General features: G+C 37.5%; 1 long non-coding RNA gene across 2 annotated transcripts; it reads left to right on the top strand.

The window, feature by feature from the left end:
- The first annotated feature begins 191 nt into the window (after nt 1-191).
- Nucleotides 192-11338, top strand: LOC121980471. Of its 2 annotated transcripts, none has more exons than XR_006111545.1 (3): nt 192-548; nt 677-2293; nt 11081-11338. It is a non-coding gene; the product is annotated as an uncharacterized LOC121980471 (long non-coding RNA). The 2 variants fall into 2 exon arrangements; XR_006111546.1 differs by lacking the exon at nt 11081-11338 and having other exon boundaries at nt 677-2110; nt 2190-6990.
- Nucleotides 11339-15351: the final 4013 nt, after the last annotated feature.

Raw genomic sequence — 15351 nt, 5'->3', positions numbered from 1 at the left:
TGTGTGTTTTATAGATTTTTTAAAATGTTTCTTAAATATTTTAATAATATATTAATTAACTTTATGTTTTAGTCAATTATAATATTATAAGATATCGTAAATTAAATAATAAGTGTTATTGAAGTAATATCCTTATAGAATTTTCTAGGAATAAAAAATATATATGTTAAGTTATGCCCTAAATCATTTCGTTGATTCCCTCCTCGCTCTCCCTCTCGCACCGATCCCTTTCCTTTCTCCTCATCTTCGCCGGCGTCACTCCATTGCTATTCACTCCCTCTCCCGAGCCCTCTTCTCCTCAGCCAGCGATGCCTTGCAATCCCGAAGCTGCAGCGTCACCTCTCATCTTCCACACGGCACTGATTGATGGGCTCTCGTTAAAACTCACCGACCCTGGTGCCGCTCCGCTAGATCGTCACGCTACCGCCTTCCCATACCTAGCCACGGACGCCAAGCACTCGCCGAAAGCACCTGAGCTTCCTTTTCGACCATGCCCTAGATCTCTCTAGTTGACCGCTGACGATTCACCTCGAGTCGGCATTCTACAGGTATGAGCAGGGGCACGTTGTGGTGCCCTAGATCCATACCTTTAGCTTACTTCTCCTTCGCATTCATCAGTTATAGGAATTTCTTCTTTCCCCCACACCATGAGCTATCATCCTTGTATTTGTGCTAGATCTATCCTTTGACATCATTACAGTGCCACGGGGACGAGGGGAACAATTCTTGGTGCGCCTGAGAATGCCAACCGGATTCAATTTTAGGGAGAAGAGCACGACATTGTGACACCAGAGGTTTCCTACTTCCGGTAGCAACTTCACAAATGGCATTTTGGATCTTTCTCGAGCGACTGTGGGTTTGAGTGGAGAGCTCCCTCTTCATCATAGCAACCTCTGGTTCTTTCGCCAAGCGATTGCGGATCTGATTTGGGTAAGTTGTGCTATGGATTGATTACCTTATGTATTGGATTAAATTAAGGGATCAATTGAGATGTTGGGTGGCTAATTTAAGTTTATTGCGACTGATTATGAAATTAGAATTGATTATAGAATGAAGATTAGAAGTTAATTTGATTATACGGGCAAGAAGAGTTGATTAATTAATAAGAGATTAATTGATTCATGATGCCTAGTTGATTTAAGACATGGATTGAATGATGTGTTGATTTGGGTGAGTTTTGGAGATGAATCATGTATAAACCTAATTTAATTAGGGTGTAGTATGGTTAAGATTAATTGGGGGATTAATCCATAATCATGTTCAATTGGAGTTACTCTAATTAGGTGGGAGAGTTATTTTATGAGATACGAAAAAATTAAATAATAAGTGGTAATGGAGAAATAACCTTATTGGATATTTTAGGAATTTTTAGAAATTTTTCAGAATTTAAACAGAGTCTGTATGACTTATTTTGAGGGGATGAATCAGTTGGGCTAGGAGGAAGTCTGTTCAGAATATCCATTTATTTAGAAGTTGATTAAGTAATTAAGTTAGGGTTTAATTATATTAAACCTAAGTGTTATTATAAGATTTCCTTTTCTACTCATTTTTGCTGACGAAGACACCCGGTCTCTTCTACCCAAGCCCTTACCTCGAGCCATCGCCGACCCACCTCTTCTCCTCCTGATCCGTCGCCGCCACCACTCAATCGTCGACACCGGCTAATACAGCACCGATGGTCGGAGCACAACATGAAGTTCAAGCGGCGACATAGCAGTCGCCGTCCGACCGCGAGATACCGACTCTCCACTCCTCGCCCCAAGCTTTCGATCATGCCCTAGAGCCGCTGTCGAGCCGCCCCCTTCTGATCTCCTTGGCGATGTCATCGCCCACATGTCACTGCTCTTTTTGTCGGTGTGGTGCTACGGCTATAGTCACTAGTGAACGATCACGACCAATATTTCAGCCACTTAAGTTCTCCCTCTTCCTAAACCATCACTGTGGCACCATCTCGTTGCGCCATGCCCTAAAGTCCCTATGGTACTTTCTTTATATTCAGGGAGGAATGATCATCATAGACATCCACTTCTCTTCGAATTCGAAGAGACCTCTATTTCCATCACAGCAGCATACATATTATGTTCTAGAGAGATTTCAGATTTGATTAGGGGTAAGTTGTCCTGATTATAGGGTGTTCATGGTGGAATTAAGTCTACTTCTCAATTGTGGCTGTGATGATTGTGATGTAGGGTGCTTGTTTAGAGATCATCGATTATATCTAGCTCCAGCCATGTTTTCTAGCAGCGGGTACTCCGCCAATGAGTTAACAGCAGAGTACACTAATTTGAGTAAGGTTGGTTAGTCCATTTCCTTATCATGTTTAGTAGTTAATACAATGGATTGAATGGATGGTTTCGGTGAGTGTGGATGATTATCAGATTGGGGTGAGTTTTAGTGATGATTCATGTTTAAAGCTGATCTAATTAGGTTGTAGTATGATTAATGTTAATTGGAGGATTACTCAAAGATCATGTTCATTATAAGATACCCTAATTAGATTGGGGATTTTATTTAGCTATTTGCTACATATGTGATTAGCTAAATACATTATGTGATTGCAAGATTTTGTTTTCGGACGAGCGTCTCGACGTTGGATTGTTTAACACGATCTACAGATAAAGGCGGGTATTTCTTCCTTAGACTCTTTAATTCTTTGAACTTAGTGAATGATTATTTTTGATTGATGGATTAGGTTGCTTTATATTAAATCAGTACGTTTGCTGCTATCCTGCTTAATACTTATGCTTGACCCTTGAGATGATCTATTTACTTCACATAGAGTCTTGACTTTTGAATATCTAGACTCTATTGTGTGTACACATGTAGAGTATGTATTATAGGGGATATTTTGTTGACTGAGTTAACATGCTGATTATGCATTTGATGTTGAGTTACACATGATTGGTATGTGTTGTAGGAGTCACCTAGTTGATTGTCCATTTGCATATTGTATGTGTACACATTTCCGGTGTTTGCTATTGGAGGAACCATGTTGATTCTATCTATATTGTGTGTACACGTGTCTGATATGTACTATTAGAGGAATTATGTTAATAATGTCTATGTTAATGATCTTATGTGACTGGTGTGATTTGGCCTATGTTATGCCCCAGAGGAGTCCCTGCCCGGAAAACGGATAACATCTCCCTTGTAATTGTGATAATATGAATCATGAATACAACCACAAGAATTCTCACAAGCTATAATCATCAGCCCACATGGCTGGAACATACACAACCACGCAGTTATATACACAGCTCAATCGGCTGGAATAATAAGATCACAACCACGTAGTTATATAATAAATAGCTCACACGGCTATACTAAAAACACAGCGAAAAATAATAGGAACCCCCATAAACTAAAATAACACATTGCTAGTTGGCTAGGCTTTACATAACAACCATCAATATCATCAAAATTAGCCACAAGGGCAAACACCAAATCCACGACAAAATTATTACAGTACCAAGTATATGAACTAAAGGAAAACTATAAAAACGTAAAGCAAAGTAAACGCGAAATAAAGATCGGCTTTTGATGTGACATGGGATCGGCAGACATGCATACTCCAAGCGACTCCATAACATCTACCTACTACCTGAGGAAAAAAACAATACACAAATGCGGTGGTGAGTGCGGGTCACTCAGCGGGTAATAGATAAGATAGTGCATGGTCTATATAAAATATGGAGATCAAAATATACAGTGTCAGTAGGGAAATAAGAACATGATCATATATGACATAATCAATACATCTAAACATAATTAACATAATGAATACACATACCCAATCAGGATCTAACACATAAGGCCAAGATCGAAAATGACATAATAAATGCACATACCCGAATCAGTTGAACACACATGATGAAATAAACGATGAACTCACCAGAGATCAGTAACAGGTCTGCTAGGAACACCTGACCAATATAACTGGTGACATATACATGTATAATAAATGACATGTAAGCAGCATAATAACCATATGCAACAATCATAGCTCAAAAAAGTGCAACATATCACAATCACATGTAGATAGGATCTACTGGATATGTATACAAATATATCTCTACAGATGCACCGCGCATCATATGCAAATGTTATGGTCACCCCCGCCACCTCTCAAGATACCATGACCCCTGTATAGCTGAGAGGCTTGGGTATGTGACAGTTGTACTATCCTCTGGATACCACAATAGAGTGGTCAAGGTGGACAGTTCACTATGTAGCTATCTAGCTACATAGCATCAGGGTCCCTGACTACTCACATCTCTAGCCCCCTGACTACTGTAACCTCCATATACCACTACTCATGAGTGGCAGAGGCTGATAGAGTATAACACTGAGTAGCCAAGTGAGCATGACAGGACTAGTTCCACTACTAGCTACCACTATCCCACAGTGGTCGAATGGGTATCTAACATGATTGACAACTAGCTCATACTGAAAGGGAGCAATGATCGAAGAACCAACCCATACAACATGGGAGCAATGGTCATCAGCATGCATATGTATATATGACTGTCAACTAGCTCATACCACAAGGGAGTAATGGTCGTCAGCATACAGTGCAATGATGAACATGATGTAGTAATCATGATACTGACATAATATGACACAATCATCATCAATGCAACACCTCAATCCACATAAGTAACTCCAGTAGAACACATCATACACGTACCCCCTCTACAACATATAAATTCACGATCAACATGATAACACCTTGACAGAAACTACACATGTGTGTACTCATCATCATATGTATAATCAACATGTTATCTCAGTCAACAAGATATCCCCTACTATATATACTCTATATGTAAATATATAACTTATAGATATTCAAAAGCTAAGACTGTATCTAAAATAAATAAATCATCTTAAAGGTCAAGTACAAGTATCAAGTAGGATAACAATATGGATAGATTTAAGGTAAAGCAACCTAATCCATCAATCCAAATACAATCATGCACTAAGATCAAAGAACTAAAGAGGCCAAGGAAGAAATACCCGCCTTTATATAACACATCTCTGAAAGAATCCCCCACCTCTACGTCACGATGCTCGTCACTGATCAAGATCCTGTGTCATATATATAATGTATCAAATTATATATACTACAAATAAATGAATCACATACCAAAAGAAATAGCTAACTCTAGCTTAAGCCATTCATCTTCTTGGTTCCCCTTAGATCCTTGATTACCCATAAACCTTCCATAATTGCTTAGAACAATACAACCCTAGACATTCCATAATAAATTCTAGATTAAGTTTAAATATGATTCACCTCTCAACTTCACCCAAACATAATAGTTCTAGTACAACACCTAATATCTATATAGTTTCAATAATCCATCCACATACTTCTATGTGATCTAAGCAAGACATAATTCAATAACTCATTGGTGTTCCTGATTGAACATATCAATCGTAGGAAATTTAAAAGAAAATCACTAATGAAAACTCACCCTGATATGCAGAAAGCGATCAGATGCATAAACCTCAACAATATATTGTTTTGTTGATACCAAAACTAATAGTAAATCATCCACTTCCAATGATCAATCCAGATCCTAATCATAGAGCATTTAGGTCTATAAAATCCTGGCAATCAGAAACAAAACTTACCCTAGTTGACCACCTCCCCAACTTGGATCTCTAATAGAAGTATGCACCGATGAGATCAGTGACCTGCTCAGCGAGATTCCGACAACACGCTATTTGGATGCCTCCCATTAGTCCCGCTTGAAGAAGAACATTACAACTGGAAATAAATAGGCAAAATCTATGAATTCTCAAGGTCTTTCGACGAAGTGTACCTTGGTTAGTCGCCTCCCGATGGTGGCGCTTGACTCGAATCCTACTTGTAGGGGTACGAGTCGCAACTTCAAGAATGAATTGACGAGAAAGATCATCGCTGGTTGATCTACTGGAAACAACACAAGCAGAGAAAATGATGGCACCCTAGAGCGTAGTACCGCCGATAATCAAACCCAAGGAATTGCCAGAAGAAGTGACAATTTAGCAGGCAATAGGTTGAACGACGTTGACACTATTGAGATCTAGCGGCGACACCCCGGATGACGTGGTGTGGGAGAGTCCGAGAGTGAAGGAGTGTTGCCGACGATGGAAAGGAAGATGAGAGCCTTGCCATTGCAGCTTGCGGGAATCAAAAAAAGAGGAGGATCCCTCACTCTTGAAGCTCCAAGGGTAGACCCACGCCGATGATGTCGAGGGAAGAAGAAGAGGAATCAGAGATTGCAGTGTGCAGTGAGGAAGAAAAGGGGATCGCGGAGGAAGAGGAGAGGAAATGACGTTTAAAAGCTTGGTTACTGTAGCGATATTTTATACTTAGGGTTAATTTGATTAAACACTAAGTTAACTCCTCAATCAACTCCTACTTAACGGTTATCCCAAACAGGCCTCCTCTGAGACAAATCAGTTCATCCCCTTAAACGTATCATACGGAGTCCGTTTAAATCCCGAAAATTTCTAAAATTTTCTGAAATAATTTCTTAAAATTACTTCTCTAATAATTCTTATTATTTAATTAATATTTATTAGCATATCTCATAGCCTATGCTTCACACATGACATTTGTTATACAAGTATATGCTATCGGTTATATTGCTCAGGTGTTAGAGCAGGTTTGTTGATGATCTCTGGTGAGTTTATTGTATATTACACCATGTGTATTTGACTGATTCGGGTATGTGCAGTTATTATATCATTTATTATCTTGACCTTATATGTTAGTATCAGATTGGGTAGGTTCATTTACTATGACATTATGATCATGATATTGTGTGTTGGATCCAGATTGGGTATGTATATTCATTATGTCAATTTATGATTATGTTTTTATTTCCCTGATGAGACTGTATACTTTGATCTCCATGTTTTATGTAGACCATGCACTATCTTGTCTATTACCCACTAAGTGACTCGCACTTACCACCGCATTTGTGTATTGTCTTTTTCCTCAAGTAGCAGGTAGATGATTGTGGTGTAACTTGGAGTATTCTGTCTGCCGGTCCCATGTCACATCCGAGTATGATTTTGGGTTTTGCTTCTTACTTTACTTGCTTTACGAATTTGTGAGCTTGACATTGTATTACTTTGATTTTGTTTTGAGTTTTGCTATGTTGGTATCTTGTATTTGTCTTGTTGTGGTTGTGTGTAAAGCCTAGTCAGCTAGCCATTTGATGTTCTTGATTTATGGGGTTTTCTTTAGTTTTCTGCTGTGTTTTTAGTACAGCCGTGTGAGTTGTTTATTATACAACTGCGTGGTTGTGATTATTTTATTCCAGCCGAGTGTGTTGTGTATATAACTGCGTGATTATGTATGTTCTAGCCGTGTGGGCTATTGATATAGCTTCTGAGTAGCTGTATGACATTGTATATATGATTCATATTGTCATTATTATAGGGGAGATACTATCCGTTTGTCGGCTAAGGATTCCTCTGGGGTGTGACATATTTAGTTATTTACTTCATTTGTTATTAGCTAAAATATACATTATATAATGTAAATGCAGGACTTTACTTTGGATGAGTGTCTCAATGTGGGATTGTTTATCATGTTCAACAAATAAAGGCGGACATTTCTTCCTAGGCCTTTTTAGTTCTTTAAACTTAGTGCATAGTTATTTTGTTTGATGGATTAGGTTGCTTTACCTTAAATCTATTTGTTTGATATCCTGCTTGAGACTTATTTGCTTGACTTTAGAGATAATCTAGTTATTTCCTATACATTCTTGGCTTTTGGATATCTATACTCTGTTGTGTATATACATGTAGAGTATGTATTGTAAGGGATGTCTTGTTGACTGAGTTAACATGTTGATTATGTTGAGTGTACACATGTTTAGTATATACTATAGAAGTTAGCTTGTTGACTATTCATTTGTATGATGGGTGAGTCACATGTCTGGTATGACTATTGGAGGTTTCTTATTGATTATACCTATATGGTTGTGTGTACATATGTCTGATATGTACTATTAGATGAATCATGTTGATAGTACCTATGTTAGTGATCTTGTGTGGCTGGTGTGATATTGGAGATATCATGTTGATTACACCTATATTGTAGGGTGCATACGTGTATGTTGTGTACATGTTTGGTGTTGCCACTTATTATGTTTGTTGTTTAGTAGACACCAGTTGGATCTACTCATACCTATAGATATAGGTGTTAGATGGATCATTGTACTGGAGCTATTTATGATGATTGGGAGGTTGCTTTGATAATGATCGTGTCAGTTACTACATCATGTTCATCATTGCACTGCATGCTGATGACCATTTGCTCCCTTATGGTATCAGCTAGTCCCCAATCATATATATTCATGTTGATGACTACTTGCTCTCCTTTGGTATAAGCTAGTCATCAGACATGTTAGCTGCCCATTCGATCACTGTGGGAGAGTGGTAGCTAGGACTAGAGCTAGTCCTATTATGCTTACTTGGCTGCTCAATGTTATACTCTATCCACCTTGGCCACTCGAGAGTAGTGGGTCTAAGGGTACAGTAGTCAGGGGGCTAGAGACGTGAGTAGTTAAAGACCCTGATGCTATGTAGCTTGATAGATACTTAGCGAACTGTCCACTTCGACCACTCTATTATCGATCTGGAGGGTAGTACAATTGTCACAGATCCAAACCTCTCGTCCATACAGGGGTCGTGGTGTTTTGAGGGGTAGCGGGGGTGACCATATGGCATGCATGTGCATTTACATATGATGTGTTGGCATTGAAAATTCTGTTCTGTGTAAATCCCCTGTACAAAAATTTTGTATGAGCACAGAACCTTTCCTAGCAACCCACATGTCCGATCAGACATGTGTTTGATCAATCAAGCAAGATCTTAATTGATCAAAGCGCACCTTGATCGAAGCACAAGATCGCTGGTCTCTTGTGTTGGTATTCAAATCGATATCCAGAGTCGACACAAAGAGAAGCAAAGCCAATTACGCAGCGGAATTAAAGAACTAGTTGTACCTTTCTTCGTAGCTAAAGACCTCTTGATCTTCTACCATATTCCTCTCCTCTTCTTGGGCGTCGTGTGGGCGACGATCTACCAAGACAACACCCGAACCTCTTCTTCCTTTCCAAGCCGCCTACCACCAAAGAATACAAAGCAAAAGGGGTACCTCCTTCTTCTTCTTTTCCTCCAAATCGGCAGCCACCTCGGTGCTTCTTCTCTTCTTTTTCTTCTCCTCCAAGCCCCAGCCACCAAGGGGAGATGGGGCACCGGCCCTAGAGGGAAGAAAGGGAGGGAGAAAAGGATGGGGCGCTGGCCCTAGAGGAAAGAAAGGGAGGGGTTTTGGGCGCCGACCCTACAGGAAAGAAAAGGAGAGGGTTTTCATTGTGGAGAAAAACTTATCACTTATTTTTTGGGGCATAACCTCCTATCCTTTTATAATCCTTGGTGCCAGATAAAAAAGGAGAAAAATTAACATATTTTTTTTAGAATTCTGTTGAGAGAAAAAAAATCTTCCTTTTTTTTTCTTTTATTGTGGTCATCCCCTTGCTTGGGCACCAAGCAACGCTTCGCTGGCCCTATGCTTGGGCAACAAGCAAGGCTTGACCGGCCCTATGCTTGGGCAACAAGCAAGGCTTGGCCGGCCCCTTGCTTGGCCACCAAGCAAGGATATGGTCGACCCCTTTCTTGGGTAGGAAGCAAAATGAAAACGGGTGAATGCGAGACTTTATAGAGGCTACAACATGGATCGAGAGGAGGAATTCGTTTGGCCTCCTGATGGACTTGAGCTTCCTGTTCGACCCGAACACCCAACTCAAGTTCATCAATAATAACTCATACCACTAAAGGGTCATTATTGAACTACCGTACTAATCCTATATTACAATATGGGCTCCTACTTATCATGAGTGTGTTAATCTCCCTGTGTTTAAGATATTGTATGTCCGTCAATTAAATGAGTTATTGACAACTCACTTAATTAACATCTAACTCCAAGAGTAGTACCACTCAACTTTATTATCATGTCGGAATAAGTCCACCTTCGGGTTTACATGATAATCCTTATGAGCTCCTCAAGGGGGCATCATTAATCTAAATAAATAGGACACAGTTTTCTTTTATAATAAAAAACACATCATATAAATGGTATTATCTCCTAACTTATCAGGCCTATTGATTTAAGGAATAAATCTCACCCATTGATAAGTTAAAGAAATAAATACTAAGTATATATATTTATTATTATATCGGGATTAAGAGTACGCACATCCATAATAATAGAGGTTCTGTTCTTTTATGCAGTCAGTATAAATCGAAAAACCTCAAATGGTCATGTTCAATACACACATAGTGTACTAGTGTAATTTTATAGCCAAGACAAATTAATACTAAGTTACACTACAACCGTTCCAATGGTCTGTCCCTATCCATCTTGGTTGTGAGCTACTATTTATAATTTATAAGGAACCGATAACATGATCTTCTGTATGACACCACACACTATGTTATCTATAATATAAATTAAATGGACAACTGCATCGACATATATATAAATATAAAATGTAGACATTTGACCAAAGTGATTCTCATTTAAAAATATCTCAAAAACAGATGTTCATACAAAAGCTAGACTTATAGTATACATCCCAACATGATGCGCAGTGCATCTATGGAGATATATCTACATACATATCTTGTAGTTACTAGCTACATGTGATTGTGATATGTTGCACTTGTTTGAGCTATGATTGTTGTATATAGTTGTCATACTTCATACATGTCATTTATTATACATGTATATGCTGTCGGTTATATTGCCCAGGTGTTACAAGCAAGTCTGTTGCTGATCCCTGGTGAGTTTACAAATCATTATATCATATATGTCAATTCCAGATTGGGTATATGTATTTATTATGTCAATTATGGTTATGTGCATTGATTATGTCGTATATAAACATGTTCTTATTCCCTGCTGAGATTGTATACTTTGATCTCCGTGTTTTATATAGACCATGCACTATCTTGTCTATTACCCGCTGAGTGGCCCGCACTCACCACTATATTTCATGTATTATCTTTTCCTCAGGTAGCAGGTAGATGATTATGGAGTCGCTTGGAGTATCATGTCTGTCGGTACCACGTTACATCCGAGGATGGTTTTGGGTTTTGTTTCTTACTTTACATACTTTACGAATTTGTGAACTTGACATTGTATAATTTGACTTTGTTTTAGAGTTTTGCTATGTGGTGTTATGTATTTGGTTTGTTGTATAAAGCCTAGCCAGCTAGCAGTCTGTCGTTTTTGGTTTATGGGCATTCCTTTTATTTTCCACTATGTTTTTAGTACAGCAGTGTTGATTGTTTATTATACAACTACATGGTTGTGATAATTTTATTCCAACTGAGTGGGTTGTGCATATAACTACGTGGTTGTGTATGTTCCAACTATATGGGTTGTTGATTATAGCTTGTGAGTAGCATTATGGTATTATATACATGTATCATTTGCCACTGTTATAAGGGAGATGCTGTCTGTTTGTATGGCAGAGACTCCTCTAGGGAGTGACAAATGTTAGGTTTAAGGTTTAATTAAATTTATTTTATTTTAATTTAACTTTATTTTAATTTAATTGGTTTTAATTTAATCCTTATTCATCTCACCCGATCTATATTTTTAATCAGTGAATCTTATAATTTTGTAAGATGAGTTTGGTTGAATTTTAGGGTTTTGTTTAACTTGTGTTAGATTCAAGTTTAGTTTTGGATTCAACAAACATACATTCTTTGGATAAATTTCTAAGCTGTGTTGAGTCACTTGGATATCATTAGAGTAACTATGTCTTTGAAAATTTTCAAATAGACCTATCCATTGAACTTAATATAAAACTTTGGTCTAACTAGTTAGGATTAGTAAGGAGTAATTTCAGTTAGTTCCACTAAGCCAAATGTAGTAGGTTAAAGTCATATCTTTCTTGATATACATAGACAGAGCTTCCCTAACCTCCATAGATTGAATTCATCCTTCTTGTATATCTCGCATGGAGGTGGTTTGTTGACATTCCCCAAGCGTCTCTTTGTGCTCCATTTTTCAACACTGAAAAAAACTCACGAATATTCCAAGACTATGTCTTGGGGTAAGTAGTGTGGGAGATAAGGAAATAAGGGTGTTTTACCAATAAAATAATAAAATAATGAAAAATATTATGACAAATTTTGGCAAATCGTATATTTTACCAATTCTGACTAATGGTGAAAAAAATACAACAACAACAACCAAGCCTTTTCCCACTAGGTGGGGTCGGCTGTATGAATCCTTTTACGCCATTGAGCTCTATCTCCTATTATATCATCATCTATATTTAAATAAATTTTATCTTGTTTTATTGTTGCTAACTAAGTCTTTTTTGGTCTTCCTCTTCCTCGTTTGATATGCATATTTATCATAGTTTCACATCGCCTAACTGGAGCATTTATTGGTCGTCTAAGTACATGTTCGTACCATCTTAAACGTGTCTCTCGGAGTTTTCCCTCAATAGATGCAACTCCGACTTTCTCTCTAATGCTCTCATTTATTATTTTGTCCATCTTCGTATGTCCACACATTCACCTTAACATCCTCATCTCTGCAACTCTCATCTTCTGCTCGTGTGCTCGACTCATAGCCCAACATTCAGCTCCATATAATATAGCAGGTCTAACTGCGATTTTATAGAACTTACCTTTAAGTTTAAGAGGTACTTTACGGTCACATAAAACACTCGACGCTCCCCTCCATTTCACCCATCCTGCTTGTATTCTATGTAAGACCAATCCCTCCATCATTTTGTAAAAATGATCCTAAATATTTAAATCGCTCGGTTCCAGGCAACTCGTCCTCTCCTATCTTAACAATTGTTTCATTACTTCTAATATTGCTAAACTTAAATTTCATATATTTTGTCTTTAATCTACTAAGCTTAAAACCTTTCCCTTCTAGTGTTTCCCTCCATGATTCTAGCTTAGCATTTACTCCTTCACGTGTCTCATCTACCAAAATAATATCATCTGCAAACAACATGCACCACGGTACTGTGTCTTAAATGTGCGCAGTGAGTTCATCCATAATTAGTGTAAAAAGATAGGGACTTAGAGCTGATCCTTGATGTAACCCTATCTTTATTGGAAATGCTACAGTTACTCCGCCTGAAGTCTTTACTCTGGTCGTTACATCTTCGTACATATCCTTAATTAGTTCAATATATGTTACGCTAACACCTCTCTTTTCTAAAATTCGCCATATAATTTCTCTTGGGATTCTATCATACGCTTTTTCTAAGTCAATGAATACCATGTGTAGATCTTGTTTTTGCTCCCGATATTTTTCAATTAATTGTCTAAGAAGATGTATAGCTTCTATTGTTGACCTTCCAGGCATAAACCCAAATTGATTTTCTGTCACTGTGGTCTCCTTCCTTAATCTTTTTTCTATTACTTTTTCCCAAAATTTCATAGTATGACTCATTAGTTTAATACCCCTATAGTTTTCACAATTTTGTACGTCTCCCTTATTCTTATATAAGGGAACTAGAGTACTTATCCTCCATTGATCAGGCATTTTTTTCGTTTTCAATATCATGTTAAATAATTTTGTAAGCCATTCAATACCTTGTTTTCCTAAGCACTTCCACACCTCTATCGGTGTAACGCCCGCCCTCCCTGCTAACCTTAAGGGACGGGGCTACGATACTCTACGTACATATTACAGCGGAAGACTTAAAATAATTTTTCTTAGATTAATAAAAACTTTTCTTTTGTTTGCATATCCGAACTACACTAATATGGTTTCCATAACATGATAACAAGATAAATAAAAACATAACATCAAGTCAACCATGTAGTACTACAATTTATGAAACCAAAGTGTAATTCCTAAAAGTTCTTAAAGCAGGTTCTTATTTGGTTGCCTAGCCACCGCCACACACATCTCTTTGCCTCTCCTGCTGCTCCTTTAGCTCATCCAGTTTTTTTTCTTTATCTGCGGTACAAGGAAAGTAAGCTGTGAGCACTCATGGCTCAGTAAGTTCCTTTCCTACTCACTAAAACCAAAAATCATTACATAATCAAAGAATATATCAACATAACATGATCTCAACTAGTCATGGCATAACATATCATACTCTTTAATCATATCATGCAACATAACAAAATCATAATTAGTCATGGCATATCATATCTTAAAGCATAGCATGAAATATAACATAATCATATCTAATCATGACATCTCATCCCTTAAAGCATAGCATGGAACATATCATAGTCATATCTAATCATGGCATATCATAAATCATAGCATTATCCCAACATGATCATAAAGTATATGCAATATGATTTTGAAAACATGTATCCGAAAAACATGTGTATGTCTCATGATCTTTAAAACCATTTCTTCTTACATATATATTTGAACATAATATCAACATATTGGGGATCCCGGCTTAGTACCACATACATACATAATGCGCGCATCCTAAGTAGATCCAAGGTAGCTAGTCTTGATCCTACTAGAAAACTAGGCCCGTAGCTCGACCTAGGGGCATGTAAGGAGCCCACCCTTTACTAGACCCGTAATTCGACCTAGGGGCGCATAAGGAGCCCACCCTTTTAGTACAAGCCATTCAAAGTAAAATACATGTCATACTTATACATATCATACATCATACAAGCATGCATCACTTAGGCATACATCATATAAAAGTATGCATCACTTAGGCATACATCATGTCTTAAAGGTATGCATCACTTAGGCATACATCATATAAAAGTATGCATCACTTAGGCATACATCATGTCATAAAAGTATGCATCACTTAGGCATACATCATATAAAAGTATGCATCACTTAGGCATACATCATATTAACATGCATATCATAAAAGCATACATATTTTAAGCACATAGCATATCATCAAAGTATGCATATTTCCTTCCACATAGCATATCATAAAAAGCATGCATATTCTAAGCATATAGCATATCATCAAGCATGCATATTCTAAGCACATAACATATCATCAAAGCATGCATATTTCTAAACACATATCATATCATAAAAACATGCATATTCTAAGCGTAATGTATATCATCAAGCATGCATATTCTAAGCACATAACATATCATCAAAGCATGCATATTTCTAAACACATATCATATCATAAAACATGCATATCTCTATCCACATATCATATCATAAAAAGGTATAAATCACAAGCATACATGGTTAAGCATAAGGGTGTATCATGTGATTATACTATCATAAGAAACATGGTAACATAGTTAACTTGAGTTCTAAGCTTCCTAAACCCTTGGGTTCCTATCATG

This window comes from Zingiber officinale, chromosome 5A (genome assembly GCF_018446385.1).
Source record: "Zingiber officinale cultivar Zhangliang chromosome 5A, Zo_v1.1, whole genome shotgun sequence".
In the NCBI taxonomy this organism is placed as follows: Eukaryota; Viridiplantae; Streptophyta; class Magnoliopsida; order Zingiberales; family Zingiberaceae; genus Zingiber; species Zingiber officinale.
The sequence above is the reverse complement of the archived record's forward strand: the minus strand, read 5'-3'. Positions and strand labels throughout refer to the sequence as shown.